The 26,995-nt window shown below is 37.3% G+C and overlaps 1 protein-coding gene across 1 annotated transcript in view; it reads right to left on the minus strand.

Moving 5' to 3' along the window:
* CNTNAP2 (contactin associated protein 2) overlaps nt 1–26,995 on the minus strand; it is a 1,190,827-nt gene that overhangs the window by 825,340 nt on the left and 338,492 nt on the right. The gene's annotated exons all lie outside the window — the stretch shown is intronic.

Here is a 26,995-nt window from a genome sequence, read left to right on the forward strand (position 1 = left end):
ATGAAGGTATTATGTAACACAAATTAGAATGAAGAGAATTGGCTTTTGATTTTCCAAATATGTAGAGAATTATTGTACTGCCCTTTGTTCTAGTTTTTGCCTCGGTTGTTTCAACAGATGGGTGAAATATGTAGATTAAATTGCTTGTTTAGAATTATAGAATAGAATCACAGAATGGTTTGGGTTGGAAGGGACCTTAAAGACCATCTACTTCCAACACCCTGCCATGGGCAGGGACACCTTCCACTAGCCCAGGTTGCCCAAAGCTCTGTCCAACCTGTCCTGAACCCTGCCAGGGAGGGGGCAGCCACAGCTGCTCTGGGAAACCTGTGCCAGTGTCTCACCCCCCTCACAGGAAAGAGTTTCCTCCTTACATTAAATCTACCTTCTTTCAGTTTAAAACTGCTACCCTTCATCCTATCCCTATACTCCCGGACAGAGTCTCTCCCCAGCTTTCCTGTAGCCCTCTTTAGGCACTGGAAGGTTTATATTTCAGGTACAACCTAAAAACCCCCATAACCTACACCAGCCAGGTTGAATAATCTTTTTAAAGACAGGCACTGCAACGCAGGCTCTTCTATAAGTGGAAACACCCTCAATTTATGTATCTAGAAAGCGTTAGACCACCCCTGGCAGGCAGCATTTTTAAAACTCAGTTATACGACATAGTTTTGGTACAATTGGAAAATGGTGGTTTGGTCGCACTGGATCACATGTGGACACTGAATTAATCCTACCCTCAAAAAAAAGCAACTTAAAAGGGATTGTGAGTGAATCAAGTCATTTATAATACAGGTCTCCCAAAATTTCCAGTCTCATGTAATGAAACATATAATGACTTTCACAGCAATAGAAACTGGTGCACAGAAATACTGAAGAACATTTGTTCATGAATCGGTACTTTGACATTTAACAAAACAAATACATTCCCTTCATAAATTTCAGAGAGTTTGTTAAAGGAGAAAACAAAATTCATACCAGCATAAAAGCACAGGCAAGAGCAAAGGGCAATTGCTTTGAATTGAATTAAAGGACAATTTCAATGCCTTTAATGTTCACTACCACACTACTTAATGATGGAATTTTGATGAGGGAAGATAAATGCTTTTAATACCAGAAGGATCACTTCCCCTCCTGCTCCTGCTTTGGCTGGGGCAGCACAGCACATCTGGCCAGCAGCCTGCAGCCAGCTGTGCACAGCACCTTGTGCCTAACGCACCATCCCAGCTCCACACCGGGGTGACACAGGGCCTTGTCCTGGCAACAAGATCCTGGGTGCCAGGCTCCTATGATTTCAGTCAAAGTAGTGCAACACTAGATGCTTAAGAACAGAAGTGAGCAGCAGACTGAAGTACTCACTACAAATTTTGCCCTAAATGTCATAATCACAGAGAGTTACTTGACAAAGTCCTTCTTGTGCACTCCTTTATCTGTAGTGTATTTTTAGTAGTTCATAAAAATAGGTTTTCAGCTTAAAGACTGCTAGCAAACTGCTCTTGCTGCACTTCATCATTAGTGTTACCTAGCTAGAGATTTGAAGTAATTTTTCACTAATTCTGTTGTCTAGGTAAAAATGGAACGAAACATTCAAAAGCAAAAGAACACATAATCAGAAATATTTTTAAAATGCAAAACAAAACCTCATTATAGCATTTTCCTATGCTTATCTTACACCTTATTGTTAAGGGAAAAAAATAATTCGCATTAAGGTTGAACAAGTACCTCTGTTCAGTTTCCTGTTTTTTCTAATATATTTTTTAAAGCAGATTGGTAGGTTTATACAATTTTCTCCCACCCATAGTTTCATACCTGGGGGTGAGGCATGGGGAGAAAAACCTGCATTTTTGTGGAAGAATATTAGGAATAGAAAGATTTAGCTACAAAAATGTTTGCTATATATACAATTTGATTAATTTTTGAACATAATGGGAGGTTATTGGTCACAATATTCTAAAAAAACCTGTGAAACAAAAGAGCTATCCTAAATCACAACAAAAAAGCCTTTTAAAAATGGATAAAATGTGAGCAAAATCTTAATTTCTGCAACAAAAAAGTAAACCTGTATTTGTTCAGAAACAACACAACAGCTGAAAAACCCCTCTCCAAACAGTAGTTCATGAAAATTTCTGTTCTTTTTCCGATCCCAGTCGCTACTGAGAAAATGTCCTTTTGTTTTGACAGCTACTATTGAGGAAGCTATGCAAAAGGAAATGTGGAAAAACTTGTTTGGAAACAGTACTAGCCTCTAAGTCAACCCCCTGTATGGCCTGCCTTGTCTCTCTGCTTCACTAATTCATCCTCTTGGATTCAAAAGAATAAGACAGAGAATCTTGACATAGTCAAAAATTAAAAATAAAATCACACAGGGAGTATCACTCTGTATTTACCACTGCGGTCACAGTTCTTACAGACAGTCATGAATGTGCTTCATTTGGTATATATGTGCTTCTGAAGCATTGAATCTGACCCTCTGCTTTCTTAGTTTGGGTGGAATTGTCAATACTGAGGGACAGGGAGGTTGGAAAGATGGAAAAGTTGATATAGTTTTCCTTCACTGTTGTTCAGAACTGCATTCAAATCCTATGCCTATTTTGGGATACCAACTAAAAAGTTAAAGAATAAAACAAAAAATACCTCACTTTCCCAATGTTTAAAAACCAAACATACATACCCCAATGTGTCGTCTCATTTAGGATTCAAAATATAGGAAATTCACCATGATTGTGTAATGAATTATAGGGAAGGTTTATACTTCAAATGAACAGATATTAAAAAACATATTAAATCTCATCAAAAACTCATGACTTTAGGTCCAATAGAACAAAAGTTAAGACCGCTTACGTAAGCTAATATTTCTAGCCCTGTATGAAAGTTCCACTAAATATACCGCACTATTTAAAATTCCTTCATAACATGAAATGCTGTTATGCCACAGATTTAAGAGAAAAAAAAAAAAAATCCTTGGGAACCTTTCGTTCTTTCAGCAGTTTTAGTTATTTCCTGCAGAATCCAATTTTTTACTTACTAAACCCAGAATCATATATACCTTCCTGTTACTGAGATATAATAGCTTTCCCCATATAAGTCAATGTACTGTACCCTGTTAATCAATTACAGAGCACGCTCTCCTGCCAGCATCATGGCAGCAAAGAAATAAACTCTGCTCCGTACCATTTATCTCAGTGATGTATTAACATCCAAGCCAGCTTAGGTCCATTTAAATGTTAACTTCCTGAAGCAAAACCAGACTTCCACTCCACTCCATCCTGTTTGGAAAGAACTGATAACTTTGTCATAAGTATGATGCTATTTGCTACTCTGACTTCCCTATTCAGAGGAAAATTACAGTTTACCTCCATCAGAAACAAGTTTCCTCGAGATCCCAATAATTAGATCAATGGAAGAAAGGTCACCTAATGTCATTATAATACAAATGCAAAACCTCTGCAATCCACAAACTTCAAACTCCTCAAGACCTGGAGACTACAGCAGGGAAGGACTGCCATTCACTTGCTCCGTTCTTGCATGCTTTCTCAGGCACCTCGTAGTGGAAACCAGATACCACGCAAGATAGATCTTTTGTCCTACCAAGTGCAGCTACTCATACATTCTGGTGTTTGCACTCAACAAAACCAGGAGAGGATACCTGTCCTTTCCTGTTTTACAGTCTATTTATAGTTTATTTATACAGTCTGCCCTTCATGCTGGATAGACTAAAAAAGGGCACAAACACAAACACACAAACTCTTGGTGTATCAATGCTAGAGGTTGTTAAAGCTTAATCCTCACTATACCGGTGACTTCAACGATTTTTGGCCAGCAAAGCACTGTAAAAAAACTCGATGCTTCACTTCACAAGAAGTCTGTTCAAATGCTTTGCATCCAGACCAATAAATAGGTCACCTGTAAAGTTGCTGACATATCTTATCAAAGCAGTCTGAGGAGATGAAAAAGACAATCTGCAGTTCATCTTATCTTCTTGACATTTGTATCTAGCAGTAGGTTAGAATGCGTACAAACTATATAATTACAAATGTTAAGCAATGGGAACATTCATAGTCACAGGTGGTTTTTATTAATAATTTGAAGCTGCATTGGAGGATCATTCAGCTCTTGCAGAGATTCTGTCAGCAAAGTAAAAAGAGAGCTGTGTACAGTGCTTCTAAAGAAGAAAAATAGTTGGATAGTGATGAATAGAACTCATCAGAAATAAGTGATGGTGACTCAATAAGAATGCTTTTGAAGGACAAAGGCTTTTCCATCATTATGGTCCAGTGTGCACTGAGGAACAGACCTTTAAAAAATACCAAACCCAAAATCCACAAATTCACCCCTCCTTCTTCAAAATCTTCAGTCAAGATTTCCTATCAAATTATAAAACATTATCATAATTTTGCTGTAGGATACTAGCTCTAAGACATAAACATGCTGCCAATAACAACTGTACTAGAAGTCGTCCCATATGTGTGTCAGAAATGAAGAAGTCTTAAGCTGATCAATTTAGATGCAAAAAAGGCGAAGGACTGCAATATCAATATTGCGTTCTGAGTCCAAAATAGCCACACTTAATCTCTAGCAGAATATGAAACATATGAGTCAATCTGAAGTAGCATTAACCACCATTTTAGCCAAGAAATACACAAACCCATGGTTTTCTGACCAAAAAAAATATTCTTAAGTCTTTCTCTTTTACACATTTTCACCATACAAACAGAACATTTACAATACAAAACCCAAAATCTTAACTATTACTAGTATATCCAACTCATTAATTAAACAAAAATGCCTGCCAAGTGCAAAGAGAAAAAGTTTAAAGCCACTTTTAGTCTTTACTTGTAATGCAATAAATTCCTGTTTTAAAATATGAATTCAAATGTAAATGTTGGGGAGCAAGGGAGAGAATCATATCATCTGGGTTTAATTTGCACTGTGTGCTAAATGCTAGTTCTCCTAAACACATTTTTCTTCTCCAATTTGAATATGTAGAGTAATTTCTCTGTAGCATGCTGAAGAGAAAGACTAAGCCACCAAGCACTTCTGAAAAGCAGTCGTGATATTGCAAGGGCACTCTGGAACGTGGATAAATACGTACGGGAATTGGCATATCTCCAATGACAACTAATAGGAATATTAATGGGGCTGGTTTGGATTGCAACGTATTAGTATGCTAAGACAGCCTTACTTTTCATATTGCATAGGCAGGTTTTATAATCTAAAATGAATGCTAGAATCCACTGTGTTTAATTCACAAGACTGTCCCCCCAAAGAGTAGGAATAAATAAGCATAAGTTGTTAGAACATTTTATGCACTGCTTCAAATGAACTTTTAAAGCGATGTTAACTGAAAAGTGGGAGATGCTACAAAGCAGCTCATGGTCACGGGTAACCCCTTTAAAAAAAGAAATCAAGCTTAGAAGCAGGTGTTACTGAGGTCAGCCTGTCACAGGCTTAGTTTAAATGACAAGAAAAACAACCTTGGGCCTGTGTCACAAGCCTGTTGCTCAGCACAGTAAACCTCTAGCCAAACCTCTCAGCATCCGTGACTGGAACAGTGCTGGAGAAGCCTCTTCCTTAGTCCTCAGAATAACCACCAATGAAAACAATAAATACTGATGGCAATGGCTGGCAAATTCCAGGCAGGGTACACCTCATGCTCCAAGTCAGGAATAAATCAGTAAAGAGCTTATCAAGGAAGGTGTTCTCTTATGGGGTAAGGAAATACTTGCTTCTCAGGCATATTTGCCAAAAGTACCAGCCTTTGGTACATTTAGGGTGGTTGAAGATTCAACAACCTTTTGCCTTATGCATGTGGTGTTGTGGTTTTCTTGACTGTGGGAGATAATTTTTTAAAATCCACCATATAATGTTACTTCTTTTTTTTTTTTCTGTCTTAAGATAAAAAGCTAACTTTACACTGCAGAATGTTTCCTGAATTGCTTTATTGACTAGATAGGGATGATGATTAGTAGAGTGGAAGCTTAATTTTTTTACAACTCTTCTGTCCCACCTACTGTCACAAGCAGGACTCCTTTTGCACCATGCTTACATTAGAAGGATAACAAAAACCATCCCACTTTTTAAATAACTTAAGCCACAATAGAGCTGCCCACACTTCATCTGTGTGAACAGGGTAATACTCTGCAGACGTAGCAGTCACTTTCACAGTTACCATTCCTGTTTGCATGTCAGAAAGTCAATGCAAGTCTTACATAAGCCTCATTTGGCTTCTTGTTTGCTATTCCTAGTGGCCTCCATTGCTTTGATCTGTTATTTCTCACTGTGCTCTTGTGAGCATAATGTTCTTTTCACACTGCAGAAGTCTGCAGCTTCCCCACACGACTGCCATTTCGCAGGACAGTCTTGACAGAGTGCTAGGCAGTCAAGTTCACATTCAGCTTCATGAGAAAACGAGTCCAAGTGTAACTGAAGCTTTTCTGTAAGTAGCTCTAGAGTTCAGCTGTAATCTAAAAGATTAGAGCAGCTCATATTGATCGCTTAGGATGTTTCATATTCCCCTTCAAGCTGCATACCATCAATAGAGATAACACATTGTGGCTCAAAAGGGTGGCTGCTGCTGAAAAGAAAGAAAACGTAGCAGCAGCTACTTTCCCCCCTCCAAGATGAAGCCATAAATTACATGAATTTAGTGGTCTCCACACAATCCTTACTGTTCAAGGTTACTCATTCTGAGGTTTATTTCAAGCCTTTCTATAGATCTCTGTAAGGAAAGGAACAAGTCTCAGGTAATGTTTTTTTATGGCAGTTGCTTTGCTTACAGCAGAGCACAGACAGTCAGGCCTGTTTCTTTGTACTGGTTCCGATTCAGGAATTAGTCTTTGGGCAACACTGGATATGCCACCACGGCCATATTTCTAAAAATGCATTTGGATGCTCAAACCCAGATAGTGCTTTACGAGATTTTTCAAAGTATCTTTTTACCTGAACTTTGTTTCTGGTAACTCTTGACTAGTTTTCAGAGTAGCCAAAGCCTTATTAATCCCAAAGGTCACGAGGACTTACTAATAAACATTTGTGAGCAAGCCCAGGAAACACTGAAATTGGTAATATCATAAAAATATCACAAATGCGCAATGTATTTTATGATGACCATAAGACATTTCTGGCTGCACAGCCTTCCATCAAATGGCATACAACCTGTTCCACAGTACTCTCCATACTTCTGTCTTTACTGAAAATGAGAAAAAGTTGGAAGTAAACATCATTAATTACTGTGATCTACAATTTAACCAGAGGGATTAGGATTTATTTTTTAAGTAAATTGATCAGTTTGGAATCATTTACAAGTAAAAAGGTATACAAAGCAGCTTCCGGAAATTCAGATTTATCAAAATGTCAACATTTTGCAAAGGAAAAATAGAAAACTGTGCGGGAGAGCTGAGCACGCACACGACCAATGTGATCAAGCAATGCCCGTTTATTAAAACTAAGAAAGCCCTTTTATAATGTTCTCCCGCACACGTGAGTAACATGCAGTACAAGTCCTCAAGACCGGACAGTTAACTTAGCCCGTGCTTTCAACCTTCTTATGATTGGATAAAAAGTGCCACATCAGCCTTGCCAAGCTTCCTGCCTTGTGGAACTTCCTCTTCTGTCCCAGCCCCTTCCCGGGGTTGTTTGTCTCGTCGAGTTTCTCCCCCCTCATTCAGGGTCACATCCTTATCGCATTCTTGCTCGGCTGAGGCTCTTATAACTCTTGTTCTTATGCAGGATTGCTCACATGGCCATTCTCTCGCAGAAAGCCCTCTAGAATCACAACAAAACTGTACCCAAAATTTGTGTGTTCCAATTTTTCAGGAAAGTGTCAATATTTTAAATTATTAATTTAGAAAAAAGTACTTTTTTCTGTCATATTTTACATTTGGAAAAAACACGGGTCTTGAAAATTAAACTTAGGTCTTATTTTATTATTTAGTAGCATTCAATTTTGAATGATTTTAAAAATAAACACATTCTTTTTATTGTCTCCAAGATATATCTACAATAAAACAGATCTACAATAAAATTTACAATAAAAGGTTTTGGTTCGTTGGTTGGTTATTTTTAGGTTGTGGCTTGGGTTTTTTTACTGGAACAGAGTGGACAGTGGAAGTTTTTATACCACTTTAAAACCAAAACACATCTGGATTGCTTCTGGTTTACTTTATAGTCTGCAGAGCATTCCCCAGTTCATTGAGAATTTGGCTAATTTTCATGCCATTGCACTACTGTGTCTTTTAGGAACAAGTTTATAAACGAGTTTGCACCCTATGCCATGGTAAAAGTTGTATGAGGAACCTGCCATCTTATTTGCTCGATTTTTTTTTTTTAAAAACTCACATCAACTGCATCTGGAATAGTGAGAAATCAGTCAGTCTTGCTGTACACTTGGGAATTCATTAAACTGTCCTTAGCACATAAGCAATAATAGACTATCAACCCTATGCAAAGTAAAATTAATAAATATTTTCATATTTTTGCATATCCAGTTCTCAAGATGCCTCTTCAGCTTTTAGCCTTCTGACATGCAAATACACTTCTTCACCCTTTCAGTCCTGGAAATCCCTGAATGTTTTGGCAGTTGTTACAGCAAACAAAGCTCCTTCTTAAGTATCTTTGCAGGTAGGTATGATTTTTCACAGACTGGTACCTATCTGAACCAAGTATGGAGAAGCCTGGAGTCCTGTCACATAAAAGGTTTTAGAGTAGAGGGCAAAGAAACCCACAAGGCTGGAGGAGAGAAAACAACACTGCAAATCTTCACAATTTATCTTCTTAATTTTTTTTTATCTTAAAATACATTTGCCAGTTACCTAGCCTATGTTCTTCCTCTTGACCTTATATCATCAAGTACCTTCTGTTTGTTTGGTGGGGGTTTTTTTGGCCTTTTTTGTTTGATTTGTTTGTTTTTCATGACCTAGGTATAAAACAGTAATGCCTGATAACTACTTTCCTGAATAACATTTTTACTAGTCAGTTTAACTTTTCATCATCACTTTAACCGGTTTCAAACCGTAAAATTAAGCTTTTCACTTTAATAAGAAAAAAACATGTAATTTTTTCCTCACAATACATACTTATTTTAATGACCCCTCTATATTTAGCAGTTTTATATCAACATAAATCTTCTGAATTCAGAGTTGTAATTCCAGGTTTAACCTAATTTAAGCAAGATCAAAACAGCCAGTAAGGGACCTTAGAATTGATGGGCACTTGAATATAAAAACACACCCACTGAAAGTCAAATATTAACTCTCAAAACAATATAGCACAGGTACAGAATAAAGGTATTTTAAACTTGGTGTATAGAACCTACTGCTATGGATGTAAAATCGTTTCACAAAATGAAGTTAACCTCATAAAAGATAATAAAATATTTCTATCAACCCACTCACGGATTGGTTAAGACATTCAACAGAAGTCTCATAATAAAGTTAACTGAGAACAAAAGCTGCAGATTCATGTCTGAATACCTTTTATAGTAGATAAGTACCCTTTCCCTATAATGGCTAGTGAGGAGGCTTTGCTCCTACCAGACAGACAAAATATTTAATACCATGAAGTGAGTGAAGCACATTCCACATTTGCTTAGATGAGAAAAAAATAGAAATTAACAGGGTATGCAAAATGTGGCAGAGAATTGTTTCTCAGTTTGCACAGCAGAAAGTAAACATCACTTAAGCATAAACTCAGGGGTTTTTTTCAAAGGCATTATTAATTCCATGTATGTGCATTGTTTATTTTCATCTCCCCTTTGGAGAAAACAGATATGTCATATTTATAGCAGAAGCTATTAGTTGGCTGTTTATCAGTTGCCTACTGTTAGAGGTGATGACAGAAGCAGAAAACAAGAGGTGCATGGTATACGAATTAAACTGTATTTTACTGACAGATTATTTCTTTCCTGAGAGGAAATGACAAATAAGGTCAACCTTGCTTTCCTTCCTCTTCTACATGAAGCTTTTTTTTCCCCTCCAACTAAGTATAAAAGGTGTGCTTTCAAATTCCTATCACTGAAACACGGGAGGATTAGCTCTGACTGCATTTTGCAAATTCTGTCGTTGAAGAGCGTATTTTCCCATGTTTCCAAAGAACTATCAAGTGACCATAGAAAATAAATTGTTGTAATACACTGATTTCACTGAAAGGATCAACAATGTGTTCCTGAAAAGATATTTTAGCAGGTAAAAGAAGAAATACATTTAATCTTTCCCCTTACTGTTGCATTAATCTAGGGTATTTATGTCATACATTTACGATCATGTTGGTCTTGATTCTATTTCTTAAAACCAGAAGATAACCTCCCAGAATTTGTTGGAATCTTTTGGGGTTTTTTAGGGCCAAAATCTTAGGCGAATTTTGAAGAGTAGAACCGTGGATAGGAAGGGAAAAACAACAACAGGAAAAAAATAAATGGAGGAACATTGGATAATAGGAAAATGTGAACATAGTTCAGATTTGTGAACTTTGTATTGTAGACTGAAAAGAGCAAGCTGTGTTACGACCAACCTGTGAGATGCAGTATTCTGGGAATATTCATACTGGGAAACTCAAACCAGTTATGGAACATGGCTGTTAATTTTGACACTAGGGGTCCAAATCTCTTACACTAATACCTTGAAGAAACGATATGTAAACCAGAGCAGGCTAACAAATATTTTCATATGCCGGTACAAAATCTGCAAGTTGATTCCAGTAAGTGTTCAGCATGCTTAAGATCACTGAAGCTATAGCACAAGGAACAAGTCAGTTTAGGGCACTAGCTTCACAGAACACACGTTTTGTAGATATATTTTACCTTATTCCCCAAGGTCTGAAAGTGCCTAGCATTTAATAATTAAAGACAGAATCTTTATTACCCTAGATACTTAAGGAAATATTACACCTCTTTGATAAAAACAGATCAAGATTTGCATAAATTTGTATATCTGAGGCTGATTCTTCATGACAGACTTGTAAGTTGGAAAGATGAGGATATTCCACTCACAGTTGTACAGCATCTATAGGACTCCTGTTGCCAACACTGGGCAGGACAACCAGAACCCCAAGCAAACTCTTTGTCAGACTGCTTGGATTCCCAGTTTTCTAGAAGTACAATGTGGTAATAAAGGCAATGTCTAAACTAAGTGATTTAATCTCATCAGAAAAGAATAGCAAACATTCAAAAATATCCATATAAATGGATAACAACACTTTTCTGAGGATAGCTAAAGCCAGAAATATCAGTCAAAAAAGAGTGATCTCTGGTTTTGAGATGCCAAACAGTTTTGAATTCTGTAAAATGTGGTGTGTCCAAACTGTAGCTGGTGTTGTCTCCAATGAACGTAGAACTAAAATTAGCCGGGGGGGGGGGGGGGGGGGAAGAAAAAAGTCTATGATAGTTTTTTCATTATTGTGATCAGATACAGATTTGGAGTGTTGCAGGTCCTTCTATGTTCTTTTTAAAAGGCAATAAAATTCCTATGCAAGGAAAGCCAATGACAATCTTTATTAATCCTTAGGCTGAACACAAGAAAAAATTGTACAGCCAGACGCTGAATTCAAACAATTTTAAGTATGATTAAGTGCCATGGTTTGTGCACTTAATCAAGAAAATAAATATCCAAATTTTATAACAGCTCAGATTTTATTCAGAAGAAGGAATTACATTAATTTATTCTTAATTATTTCCTGTCTGTCCAACTGGTAAATGATGTGTGGGATTCAGCTGGAGTTACCACGTGTTCTGTTTCTTGTTTGGTATTGTTCTTTCATTTTAAGGAAGAAAAAATAGTTAGAGATCTAACATGCGTGAATTATTTTTATCATATGGCTTGAAGGGGACAACATAAGGGAAAAAGAGATGACAAGTAATCACTGTATAGTGGTGGCTGGGTTTTGTTCTTTGTTATTAGGGCAACATTCAATCAAAAAGACAAAACATCTACTGATATTTCACAGAGTACCTGAGCAAGTCATGATGTTAAATAAAATAACAAAACACAACAGCCAGAGATGGCCCCAGTATTTTTTTCATTACTCTTCTTTTTTTTTTTAATTTTTTTAATTTCCTCTCTTGAAGTAATACTGTTGTGACAAAAGGCTTCTCTTACATGATTCTCTGTCCTAAGAGCATCACAGGAGGTGTAACAGAGAACAGATCCCTAAAATACATAAAGTATATTATAAGTAAATCAATTTTGCTTCTCCCTTCCCCCCCCAAGGAAATATGTGTTTGCACTCTCTTGTACAAAACAGACTGTATCAAGATTTTCAAAAACCTACTTAACTGAAACATCATTTCTGATGAGACTGTGAGGTGCGAGTCAAAGGACCCTGACTGCCTGCCTTGGTCAGTGTTGCCCACTCAAATCTTAATGCTTCTGTCATACTAGTAGAGACAGAAAAGAAAGGATAGAAGAATGGTGCTGCACTCCTCCTACATTCAGTCTTTGCCTTACCTCAGGCAAAATTCAACTGCCTTTGGAAGGAACTAAGCATCCTCACACAAATCAGTTTTGCCATTGACAGTAAAATAGGTTATGCCTTACTCATGCTTCTCTGGTGCATTAGTGTGATAAGAGGAGGAAAGTTTCTGTTAGAAAAGAGCAGAAAACGCCAAGTAGGAAACCCAGTTCTGAACTTAATGGGGATCAAAATCAATTTTCAAAGTGCTTAATCAAGTGGAGGGTTAGAGTACCCTTGTTCCCTCTTGCTGTGAAGGCTAGTTATAACAACTTCAGGTAATTTCACATGCTCCCAAAGACTCTTTTTTTTTTTTTTTTTTTACTTTTTAAATAACAGCAAATATCATTACAATGGCGCAAGAGAGGTTTCCTTTTTGTCTCATCAGAAACTTGTGATTTAAAACACTCATTAAAGAGAATAGTATGTAATTCATTGTCTTAAAAGCTGGCTGGGAGGATGCTATATATATGGTTTTGTAAGACAGATTTTTAGATAGGATATGTCACTGCATTTCTCTCACTGACTTAAATTACCAGACCTGCCTTATTTTAATGTGCTATGGAAATCCAAGCCAATATGTTTTACAACAGCCTTGGCCGTCCGGCTTATCCTGCTGTTAATGTAGCATTTTTTGAATATAAATTGTTGGTTTTTTCTAATTATCGAATGCAAATGGTGTAGACAATAGCATCATCTGTTATTGAATCCTCATTATCATGCACAGGTACTAATGAGGCATTTTTAAGGCCAAGAGTACTTGGTAATTATGCTTGGTAAAACCTTATTATTACTACACGTTTAATATGTCAACCAAGGAAAACAGCAAAGTTAAATCAGCATATCTGAAAAATGAAGGTGACTTACAATTATAGCCCATTCCCTCCAATTTTAATCAGATATCTGAGTATTAAGTTCCAAACATTACAGTTTACTACCTTTGTCTGGATCACAAATTCCCATTATGTTCAAAGTGAAGGATGCCTGTTGCAAATACACATGAAAGTCTGTATACATACATATAGACAGCAACGCAGCACCATCCATAGGACTTCCCAGTTGTATTGGCTGCAATTGCCCAGGTCTTGGAGGGCAGGGGCTGCTGCCTCTGTGGCAGTGAGGGGTGAGGGGAAAAGGGGGAGAAACAGCCCAGCAAGCCCCAAGGCGAGAGCAGGAGGAGGGGTGAGGGGCTCTAGCAGCACCCCCCGAGATTCCCCTGGAGAGCCCCTGCTGGAGCCAGTGGGTGGGTATGTCCTGAGAGAGTGCGGGCTGTGGGGAGCCCCCCTGGAGCTGGGGGGTATCTCCTGAGGGAGCTGCGGGCTGTGGGGAGCCCCCCTGGAGCCGGGGGGTATCTCCTGAGGGAGCTGCGGGCTGTGGGGAGCCCCCCTGGAGCCGGGGGGTATCTCCTGAGGGAGCTGCAGACTGTGGGGAGTCCCCCTGGAGCGGGGGGGTATCTCCTGAGGGAGCTGCGGGCTGTGGGGAGCCCCCCTGGAGCCGGGGGGTATCTCCTGAGGGAGCTGCAGGCTGTGGGGAGCCCCCCTGGAGCCAGGGAACAGTGTGAGAGGGCAGAGGCAGCAGAGAAGCCCACAGCCCCCCATCCCCCTGAACCTCTCGGAAGGGAGATAGAAGAGTCAAGAGTGAAAGAGTGAACTTGAGCCTGGGGAAAAAGGGGTTGAGGTCAAGGGGGAAGGTGTTTTAGGTTTTTTTTTGCATTTCTTTTGCACCATCCAATTCTATTTTAATTGTCAATAAATTAAATTAATTTTCCACAAGTCAAATGCGTTTTACTCATGAGGTAATTGGCAAGTGATCTCCCTGTGTTTCTCTTGACCCACAAGCCTCTTCATCTTATCATCTGCCCCTGTCCCACCAAGGAGGGAAGTGAGTGAGCAGCTGGGTGGGTGTCTGCCAGCTGGCAGGGCCAACCCACCACACCACCAAGTATCAGAAAGCTGAATTTATGTTGCTCGTCAGACGCATCACACAAGTTCATGCCAATAATGTCGACTAAATGCAGTGTAAAAGCATTAAATATTTTTTACAGATCTATTTAAGGGCATCTATAAAAGAACACCAAATTAATTTGTAAAATGAATTCTATGTAGCCTCTTTCTACTTCAAGTTTTAACTCCCTGTCTTCACTACAATATTCACATGCAGAACAAAGCTGTGAAGATGTAGCTTCCATGTATCCTTGGCACTGCTTCTTGGGGTCCCACTGGAATGGGATTCAGATAGGGTTCCTCCTCCAGAAGAGAAATGAGAAGATACCAAAGGAACCTAATTATCCTGTCCTTTCAGCAAACAAAGAACACGGACAAGGCTTGTTTAGCTCATTCCCCCTCTAATGAGCACAGAGGAGCTGCCTGTACGTCAAGAGAGGAAAGACAACTCAAGCAAGCCAGGAAAATCTTTTACTTGCCTCTCTAACATCAGTTCTTCAAGTTTGAGTTGGGACTGCAAATCCAGGATCCAGCACCATTTGCTGAAACCAATGGCTGACCTGGAGGGTTCACTATTCATTTCTATGGCAAGTTACTTGTAATGTGAACTTTTAGCAGTGATTATGACAACTATCCTGAATTCATGCATTACTCTACATTCCAAGCAACCATTTTAAATTTCTCTTCCTGGGATATATGCATCATCAGCAACAACATACTTTCATCAAAGCATTATGATTTATCTTCCATTTACATATTCAGTAGTGCGCAGGGAACTTTAAACATGCTGTGTTGTCAATCACCATAAACACAGCAATAAAGCTGCTTTGCAATAAGATGCTCTCATATTTAGGCCTCTAACAAGATTTGGAAGTTTTCATCAAACCTCAAATAACCTACACAGTGTGCTGAAGACAGTATGCCTTGTCCTTTTATAGATGAGTAGGTGACTTCACTACTACTTATTCAGAATGACTTCGGGTAAACATCACCAAAATGCTTGAAACAAAAAGTAAAACCATTCAATCCTTTCATTCAACTATGAATGAAGGCCATCCCATCAGAATAAGGAAAATCTGCTGTAATTACTAAGATCATATTGCCATGTAAAATGGAGTCTTTTGAGCTCATTTTTTCTATCCTACTTCTGAATCCATGAATGATTAATAAAGACATGGCCAACCAAGTATGTGTGATTAAGATCTTTAGTTCCCAGAAAAATGAAGTTAGAAGGTGTTGAAAACAAATAGGAAACAATCAGTATAAATGAAATTCAAGTGAAAAAGACAATGGCCAAAAAAAAAAGTTAAAATTATTTATGTCATGAACCTCTGATTTTCCTCAATAAATTCTCCTTAAATTTAACAAACTGAATTTCCATATATTAATAACTTCCTGAATTAAAAAAAAAATATAATCCACCAACAAAAAGAAAACCAAATACTTCTGTTCATTTTTTTCTTTATTAATGTAATTATGCCACTCTTAATTTAATTCACAAAGTTAACTTTTATGTTCAATGCAGTTTGCCAGGATAGTAGGCTGAATGTGTGAAGAATTAATTTTCTCTTAGAAATGAATGAACAAGATTGGAGGAAGATAAAATGAATGACTAAATGATTGCAGTTAACCAAAAAGTTCCATTTTGTTCCCTTACGGAGAATGATGGAATATCACTTTATTGAACTCCATTATCCTAATGAGAAGATATTCTATGCTTGATCTTAGCCAAAAGGCCGGAGAAGATATTTTAATGACTTACTGCTTTTGCTTAATAGAGAATTACTGAAATACATAATTACTGAAACTACATCTGTTTGATTAATGAGCCTTTTCCGGCATCCATGCATCATCTTTCAGTTTGGCTGACAACATTCACTTGAAGCACATGCACATACACATAGGTGCTTTTCATCCCATACATGTGTACAAATAAAACATTACTGAGAAGAAAAATAAGGAGGACCACAAATAGGACAGCATAATTGTGATTTTCGTTATTATAAGCAAAAGTTTGCAATCTTTCTCTCCATTTCTGTTCTTATATAGAAAAAACAAATTTGTAATAAACTTTTAAGTAAATCTTACAGTGACTTTTATGACCAATCTTATGGTCATCTTAGGACGGCTTGCAATGAAATAAGAAAAGAAACAACACAGGAGATACATAACCAAAAGAACACCGATGTGTTATTATAAATGCAGTATCCGTACTTAACATCCACAGGAAAGGACTATAGCTATTTTCAAGTTGGTTTTCACATGTTGCTCAAAGAGGACGAAATTGTAGCATGTCTTACGCCAAAATTCCCAAGAGGAATTTCCTTTTTTAGGCCCATTGTATGATACTCGATGCACAGAAATCATAAATGAAGATGTATTAATTAATTGTCACGCTTATAGGTCTCACATACAGTATTAGGAAAAACAGTTTAAAAAAAAAAACCCAAACGCCTTCAGGACTGATAGAACTTTCTACATGCAAGAAGTTAGAGAAAAATGCTTGCTAAATAACTAATGATCATAACTGGTACCTTATTTCAAATAAAAGAAGATGGTATACTCATATCTGAATAGTTGATATAAAGTTATTTTGTAGTATTTACATAATGAAATAAGGTATGCCCCACTGTTGCATTATCCTGACCTCAAATCTAAGTTCATTAGGAGAGTTCTCTGCTGCAAATGTCAAGTTATTCTTGAAACTCTCTGACTGTAGATAACTTTTACTGCCCCAGTGAATTCCTGCTAATTCCTTATTAGAGGCATTTTAAAGAAAAAGGACTTTTGTTTTGAAATAAAAATATTGATTTAAAATATATTGATATGTTGTCTTTTACATTATTCTTAATCTACACAGAATTACCTTTTGTATCATGGTAGCACAAGAATTTGCCATGTGATATCTGTTTTGCTATTTGTAATATGATGTGGAAATAGAGTTGTCAATCCATTAGTCTGTTACCCTGTGGGTCAGCTCGTTGAGACACATTTCTTAAATCCTTATTTCTCAGCTAATATCTAGTCATCAACATTTTTTTTTTATTAATGGGATAATGGTAAAATACAAATGTTCAAATCATTTAGATAAGAAACATACTGTACTTCAGTATAGGCAGCAAGACCACCCAGAAAAATGAAACCTAGGTACCATTTAGGAAAACTGATGTATAATATTTAGATGAAAATGCATTTGACATTCATTTAAAGTTTAGGAAAGAAAAGGCTTACCATTAAGCAATATGCAGGGTATTAAGCATGAAACAATTTCCAGGTCACTGGTTCCAAATCATGAAGCCCATCTTCCCATGTTGTACCTCAGAAACACTATCAATATTTGTAGGACGCATTGGAAGCTAATTGCAACCTTAGAAGGAATGCCAAAACCATGATGCACACCACTTCCAGAGTCACAAGAATGGCAGGACAATGTAACAGTTACACTATGTCCAGATCACCCCTCTTCAAAATTTGTTCCAAACTTGAAATAGTTGTAGAAATATTTCCTGAAGGGTTCTGGTGGGTGTTCAGTAACCATGTTTCAAAAACCCCAGTAACAATTTTTGCCGTCAAAATGTCATATTTTTTGCTATCTCCATATAAAGCAAGAAACATTTTTTGGTGGAATTCTCTACGTTTAGTGCAATAGGGCAACTTCACTGTTCCTTGCAGGTGTCTGTATGCACTTCTGTTTAGGGGAAGGGTCAACCATCAGCCACTGTTCATCAAATAATTTCAATATATAGACATTTATAAAGACACTTATTATCTGTGGTCTTCTGAATGATAGAACTGTTTTACCCCAAAAAATTGAAGCTTGGGATTTCAATTTCCAACTGAGGTAAATCAGTCTCCCCTAATCAATTTCCTTCTGTTTCCAGATGTGATAGCGTATTGACTGAGACACAGATTTCGTGCAGCATTTCACATAGAAATTTCAAGTTACAATAAAACAGTATGCGAGACAGCCTAACTTTTATGCTTTCATTTTATCAAGAGGAAATGCTTAGTCTCAACAGGTGCCTCACAAAACACACCACCTGCTCCGCGACTGTATAAGGAAAATACTTGGAGATATTTCCCTGTTATAGAAAAGCCAGGTTGATTGCTGTCAGCTTCCAGACTAACAGATATGCTGCATGTTTGGAAACCTGCTCTCTCTGCAGCCTCACTGAAAGACAGACACAAAGAGCATCAAATTCTGACTGCGATACCAAAGCACCATAATTGACTTAAGGGGAAGATAGTTTATCTAAAGAAATGTAATAAGAGAAGATTTGAGTCTAGTGCCAATATTAAGTTTTCAGTTTTGATTACATAGTTTGCTATCCTTCTGCTTTTCAGTTCTGATCAGTCTTTATGATATTTTGTTATATTTGCCTGTGGATACAAGGAAAATGACTTCCACAGAAGGGAAAATAGAAGGCAGAACAAGTGTAAGCAGGAAACAGACCAACAATAATTGAGATAATAAGCTCAGAATAATACTATTAATACAGTTATAGCCTCTAAGTTTAGAGGTACTCATTCATAATTCATATTTACTAAGTCTTGTGAAATCACTACATCGTTTCAACACCATGAAGACATGGTTTCATCACAGCTAGCACCCTTCAAGCAGTGCAAAAGAAAAGCACAGAATAAGTGAGGAATAAGTTATCAGCAGAAAAATGTCTGTGGATTTGGGATGGTAACACTGGAAAAGTTAAAACTTCCAAGATAGTAACTAACTGTCCTAGACAGTTCAGTACATACCATACCAGGCATCCCTGGAAGTAAAAGTATCTGCTGGTATCACTTGTGCTAGAGAACTGCAAAAAACCCCTAAATTCAATTAGGCATTAAAATTCACATTTTCTGTGGACAGAACACAGAGGAAGGACCAACAGGGCATACTTGTAAGTGAGTTACAATTGTAACAGGATTCCCAGATGGACATTTTTCCTCATAGTTATGACAGAATTAAGACCCGACATCGTTCTGTTGGCCCAAGATGACCTAAAGGACTCTGGAGACTCACGAGACTGCTGGTTGAACTTCATCATGATGGTTTTCTAAAAAAGTAAGAACTAAAAATCACAAGCTGAAAAACTTTGTCACTTGCAAGATATGGAGAAAGACTGATATGGATAAAGTATTATTTGCTAGAAACCCGCCAATAAGAATTAGAAAAGTGACATAATGGGTAGAGGGAAGAAGGATAAGATCACAAAAGAGAGAAAAAACACTCAACCAAGAACTAGTGAATACAAGAACTTGTCCTACTGTTTGGAAGCCAGAGGCCAGCTTTTCCCTCAACTCATTAGCTCCCATGAATCAAAAATAAAATTTCAAAAAGACATAATCCACTGATAATACACGCATGTTAAGCACTCGGGATTCATTACAGGCAGCTGTAAGAACGAGTTTGCATCCTTTTTGCCCTTGACAACAAGCATGTATATGGGTAAAAGCTCCCTCTAGTGACACTGTTTGCTCAAGCCAAGGGAAGATAAATCATGTTTTGATGGAAATGTTAGCAGAGCTCGGCTTTCATAGATGCTGGGTAAGCATTCAGTATTTAGTAGAAACTAATTTACACGATCAAAAAACCTTTTAAAATTATTATAATTTTTATGTTATGACTTTTTAAAAAATATATTTTTTCTATGTTCTACTGTCTCACATGATGGTGTAATATTACTGAATGCGTTTGTAAGGGTCTTTAGTGTGGACACTGAACATCATCTGTTTTTTCCCTCCTTTGCACCAGATCTGTTGAGCGTAACAATCCACTGGCTAGATGCATCACACAATTGTGAAAACTGACAGCTAGTATGAAAGAAATAATGCAGAAAAAAGAATGTTAAAAATGTTAGAGGAAGCATGAGCAAGATGATTACAGGATTGTTTTTTTCCATTATCTCTGTACCAACATCTAGTTAATAAAAGCACCAGTGTTCACAGTCCACAAAGATAACATGTGAAAATGATTTTTAAGGATGTTGTATGAAAAAAAAATAATCAATTCAGTGGTGATTAAGTATGGAATGGAAGACAAATGCAAACAGAGTAATTATTGTTCACTTAAATATATATGAAACTCAAAATGGAAATGGTGTTTGTTCTAAACTCTGTCCTAGAAAGTCAGATGGAAAAGTTTAGAATTGAGTCATAAGTGGTTAAGAGAGTATCAGTAAGATAATCATCAGAAGTGGGTCAGATGGGAGCAGAAATGTTGGGGAAACAAAGGAGGACTGGGGGGATAACAATCATAATAAAAATAAATAAAAAAAAAATCAATAAGATATTAAGCTAAGCTAGAACAGAATGCAAAGACAAAAACCTGATTAAGGTGCAAAAGGAAGTAGAGACATTTTCATGAAAGAAACTCACAGAGGATATGAATCAAAAAACCCAGAGAACCTCAGTGGAAATAAGTTACAGTCATAAGAGAAAATGATTTAATAAATGTAGTTTGATAGGTCCATAAATCTCTGAGCTCCATGAGAGTCAATAAATTTATTTATTTAAGGAAAACAAATGTTCATTTTGATTAGATAGAATCAATACACGGGTTTCAGAAAGCGAGAGGCCACTAGGACTATTAATATTAAGAGAGAAGAATTATCCAAAGTACATCACAAACTCAAGAGTGCCCATCTGCCAGCGTTTGGGTAACCTTAATAACACTTTAAGAAGCAAGTCACATCAGGACAGACAAAAACTTGGGACTGTGCAACTCGTCTAATGAAAGGCAGAGCTCCCCCTTGATGTGAGCCCCAACCCAGTCAGAAGCAAAATGATGGCTGCAAATGGAAACACAGCAAAGGAACTAGAAATCCCACAAAACTGAGTGGATCTCAATTAAAACACTTTAAAGTCAGCATATTCTAGTATGCCTTTACACTGTCTGCAAAAGCTATCCGCTTTATGAAATAGAGAAATGCTCTGTATTTAAAGCTCAGTCACCTTTAATAGGTAATGGATGTGGGAGAAAGAAAAGCTTACAACACACCCCTCCACTCCTTTTTAAACAATGTGAGAGGATAGGATTGCTTTTTTTCTTTTGTTTTTTAAATGGCAGTGGAAAAATCTTTGTTCTTTCTAGATCTTTCCATTCTAATGCATTTACTAATTGTCTATTTTGCTGTTGTTCACCTGCTAATTTATCTGGGTTAATTTATCTCTGTTTTAAGAAAGAAAGAAAATGGTAATCAGCAAAAATCCAAATCCTTAATTTGTTAGGGTTAGAAGTCCCTGACTAGCTTCTTAATGAAAGAGCTGCTTGTAACTTGTTATTCATAATTCAACAAAAATCTTTAGGTCTTTTTGAGGAAAACATATAAACAACCCTTTCATTACTTCTGTATCTACCATGCCTAGTCACAACAAACAGACAATTTAAGTGTCAGATGCCAGAAGTTTTATATGATGGAGTAGAACACTCTTTATACCTATACAGCAAGCAACAAGAGACCCTCATCAGATCAGTTATGATTTACGGTATTACAGAAGAGATTGCTCCAAAGCAGAGCACTTGAGTATTCTTGAATCATCAAGGCTACATAGTGGCATTGTCTTTATAATGGTGCACCTGCACATTTTCTGAAATCATAAACGTGTCGAAATACAGGGCACCTAAAAATGGCCTGTCGTTTGGTAGACTTACACTATCAATTCCCAACACATGTAGTCATCAATAACCAGTTTTGGCAGAACAAGCAAAGCTCCACTTTCCAAATTACAGAAAGATACTGATGTTACAGAAATATGCCATAACTAAAGCCATTACTTCTGGCCTAATTGGATTAATTTCTGTTAGTATATGACTACAGCTTTCAATGATGCTACTTTACATATATGCAAATACTAAACTTATTATTTGAAATGAGGGTTAAGAAAAACATACCATGCAAATCTTAACCTATCAGCAAGAAATTTCATCCATTTAGTGGCAGTGAAATTTTGTGTTACTGACATAAGCTATTTCTCAATAGAATTCACACATAATGGCAAAAGTAGAAAAATTACATGGTCGTTTGAGGAAACTAAATAACATATGTTTCAAAATTTGTTTAAATAAGACTTAAAAGAGAAAAAAAAAAAAGTGGAAGTTGGACAGAAGGGTCACTTTAATAGCAGGGTTTGTGTTAGCAAGATGAGATATTTTCACAAGGCCTAAAGAGATTTTATGCTTAAATGGTTGTGAAGGCAAGCACGGACAAGACCTTTGGGATAAAAGCCCACAGGGTTCTTATCAAAAATACTGATGTCCCAGCCCAGTACCTACATTTATCGTGAGCCAAGGCGTGCAGCCTACCATTTGCAACAAACAGAACTAAAACACTTTAATTAAAAATCAGAAACTCACCATGCAAAACAGCCAATTCCACTTCATTCACCTTGAGCTATCTATGTTAGCGATAATACGCAGTATTTTAATCACTGCATCCACAGAAGAATGAGCTAATTCCACTTTTGTACTGTAAACAAGTCTTCAAATGAGGGGAGGAAACAAGGCTGAACTAGAGCACACTACAAACAAAGCACTTTGAAAAGCAAAAGAGATTAATATTTAGTGTGATTTTAAGTATAATGATAGTCCAAAATATGTAAAAATTGTATCTTCTTATTAATAGATAGTACTTTCTGAGTAGTCTGATTACTTCTACTAGCATTGCTATCCAAAGCAATAGAGCGTGACCAGGATGACTGTTTAATTTATGCAGCATGTAGTAGAAACATTAACCAGAGCTCAGATTCAATAAGATTCTTATGAACTAAGTTTAAGCACATAAATATTCCCTTAAAAAGGCAGTGGGATAGCTAACATGCTAAAACCAAAGCAAGCAACATGAACATTTTACCAAGTCAAACACTTGCTTCTGATTTCAGAATCTTCTATTAGTGGGATATTTGAGCCAAAAAGTCATCCAGCTCGATGCTCAAAACTCTGGCAATCAAAAATGCCTTTTCCAGGTTCACACAGCTGTGTACCATTTAGCACAGAAAAAACCACACAGTTTACTTTAATCCCATTGTACCATTTCTGCAACTAATTTTCAGAGGATAGTTACATTTATTGGAAGTGGAGAGGAAGTAAAGCACGTGGCCTAGATTTCAGTTGTAGTCCAAAATAAGATATCCTCTAGAAACACTGGATTTGCTCATTACAGAAATCTGCAAAAGCACCAGAGCTTCATTTCAACTTTGAATTAACATGTCAGAACTCTTTAGTAGAGTTTATTTAAATTAAAACTGATTTGGCACACCATTACCTTTTACAATGTGTTGCCTGTTGATAACAAACTTGCATTTATAAGTCTGTTTTCATCCAAAATCCCAGCCCCTACTAAATGATCATGCATGTTATTTATACATAAGCAACATCATAGTCCCCAGCGAAGCAGAGCTATGGGTGGTGTGAGACACATCAGCTGCTCAGCAGAGCACAGCACCACTAAAGGTTAGGAGTCGAAGGGAGGAGGAATATTAAGTTTATTTACTTTGACTTTTAAATAACTAAGGGGGTGGCGGGAGAAACCCCATCAGACCCATTCAGTGTTGTTTCCAAAATTTACACAACATTGATAGAGCATTATTATCACCACATCAGATGTGGGGGTTAAAAAAAGAAACAACACAAAAACCCCACTAAACTTCATAAAATACAGTATTTGATTCAGATATCTCAACCAGTTAGTAGTTTTCCTTCTTCCCAAAGGTCAGAAGAAACAACAAAACATATACAGCACCCTGAAGCTAGCTATATAATCAAAGGGTGTCATAAAAAATGTACTAGCAGCCCTTTCTCTCTCTTCTGTAATTCAGAGGAGTCACTTCAAGCACCTAGTAACTCCCACTCGATAGGATGGAGAACAGTTCTCAGGTAGAGGGATCTATGGTCACAACCATGTCTTATAAACGGGAATGTTACACTACAGAAAACAAAATAGTGAATGCAACCCAGGACGCCTTGGCATCGTATGCTTTAGGAAGCAACACAGCATGTCACAAATCCTACCTTCTGAATTACTATAAGCAATATGACTTTATAAACAACATCTCAATCACAGTTTTCAGTCAGAACTGTTATCTGCATTTTTCACACAAAAGAAGCGTTTCCCAGTTAAAAGGAATTTCTAATGCAACATTTTGTAGGAGGGAGGAAGGATTTTTTTAAAGTGTATCACACTAAAAAACAGTGTAATTTTTCTCCTTTACCCTTCCTGATCATATCAGAGAAAACCATTCTATTTTATTCTACAAAGATTTTTATGCTGCCTTATGACTGTAATGTCATCCAGTGCCATCTCAAGCAATGCCACTATCATTCGTCACTTGTGACTCATTTTTTCATTCTTCCCCTAAAAGAAGCAAACCAAACCAAACCCCGACAAAACAGGGTGAGCATAAGATGGTGTTTTTTCTTGGTAAGATTTTGATTTTGCTCAAGAAATGAACCTAAAGGAACCTGGCAAAAAAGAAGCTGACAGCAAAAGGGAGACCTTTGATTTTAATGCCACAGTTCACTGATTAGCAGTGCATAATCGATGACAGCATAGATGCCACGGTGGGATACTCTCTGTCATGGTGTGCCACCTCTAATGAGAGGACTGCTTCTTTCAGTAACACTATATTATTGACTTGGACTACAGTTTAAGAAAGATCAAATCAGCTCAATTAGGATGCTCATTTGTATTCAGGCCGCACCATCCCGAGTTCAGTTACTAGCACTTTGTTCCTGAAGATAACAAAATGTTTGTGCATAATGTATCTTTTCATCCTTTAAATTGTAAAGGTCATTGGATAGAAAGGTATTGCTTTTCTGACTGCTATTCTTCTACAGCCATTTCATTTTAATCTCAGCACATCTATCATAAGCTATTGACATAGGAAAGAGGTAAGAGCAGTTGCTATTTTTAATTCCCTTCTCCCACTGCTTGTATAGAAAGTCATAGCAACAGACGCATCATTCCTTATCAGAAATAAATATGGATTCATTTACAGACTTAGTAGGAATTTTCTACCCATAGAGTCATTTCCTCTGGGAGAGATGAATTAATAGGCCTTTAAATTCAGCAGGAGTAATTTTCTTTGGTTCTGTTTTGCCTTATCATAAAAGCCAATGAACATCTATACCTATTGCGTATACAAACATATTCCTTCACATCCACATAGTATTTGGCAGGATCAAATGAAAATCCCCCAACAGAAAAAACATTCGTTACATTTTTGCAGAAGACTACTCATTTACTGTTCAGTTGAGGTATGCAACTCTTTGGGAGGAGAGCGTTGTTTCATAGACCAAGGTAAGATTACTAGCATTTTGTTTAAATCACTCTAAAGCATTTTCTGAAATGCTTGTCCAAGTTACCCTTATATAACAAGTACAATATTCTACCCACTACAAACAAGCTTTTGCATATTTTGGTGTGGCAGACCTGGCATTCACAAGCACACGTTATTTGCACAACTGTGCTGGCTGAGGGCACCTCTCAATTCCCCATCAAGGGGCTGCAGTTCAAATAGCCTTGCTGCCCATTTCAGAGCCAGGATTCAAACTTCAGTCAAGTGTATTAATCCATTTGCATCAGCCTTCCGGTCAGGACAAGCCATGTAGCCTCTTATGTTACTTCTTGTGAGCTACACTCACATTCCTTCTGCCTTCCCAGGGTGGGACTGCTCATGGAAATCTGGTCCCATGACTAGGCTCATCCCTGTTGGTCACACGATGGATACACAGAAAAAGGTGATCCAGCCTACCATCTCCTACTTCTAGCCCTTGCAGCCCTGGAAGCAGCTCAGAGCAGGCCAAGTGAAGCTTGCTGGTGGAATTTATCTGGCCTCAGTAGCATGATTTTAGTCAGCCATGAGCCCAGCTGATTAGTCAAAGGAGCAAAGCCCCAAGGAGATACAGTATGCAGTAGTATGTTCTCAAGGTAGCATTGCTACGTGTATACAAGCGGGGTGGTTCCAGAGAGAATAAAAAGCAAAGGGAGAACTCTTCTTCCAATATGCTATTCTTTTAGGTCTTTGATATTTAAATATCTTCTTGAAGCAAAAGTCGCTAGACATAGTGTGCTGGTGTTTATTGCCATGTGTTTTGTCTTCACCTAAGATATTCCTTGCAAAAGAGTCTGTGTCTTTTTGTACAGGTGCCTCAACATTATCATCTGTAACACTCTCTTGATTAAAAAGTCAGTTCAGAAGTTTTCTTCTAAATCATTTATTGCACAAGACCCAAATGGTTGGGTTTTACAGTGAAGCTGGAAATAAGTAAAATCGGTGTTTACTTATATTAGGACCAGTACTTGAAAGTACACATGCATACGCTAATCTTTGGGAAAGAGTCATCCCTTTAAATAGAAGGTTACCATTGCCTTTTAAAATTAAGCAGATCTGTACTGACATGTTGAATTTAGGTCTACGATTATTCTGAATAATCTTCTGAGATGATCCCTGTTATGAAATCATCATCTATTATGTAATAGCAGTTGCACCATGTAAGCGTATTATATAACATAAAGCATGACAACATAATGAGACTAATTATGAAGTTCAGTAATGTCTGTAATAAAGTAAGATATAATGCCCATTCTTCTATTTTAAGTGAATTCACAAAGCAT

This window comes from Athene noctua, chromosome 2, assembly GCF_965140245.1.
Source record: "Athene noctua chromosome 2, bAthNoc1.hap1.1, whole genome shotgun sequence".
Taxonomy (NCBI): domain Eukaryota; kingdom Metazoa; phylum Chordata; class Aves; order Strigiformes; family Strigidae; genus Athene; species Athene noctua.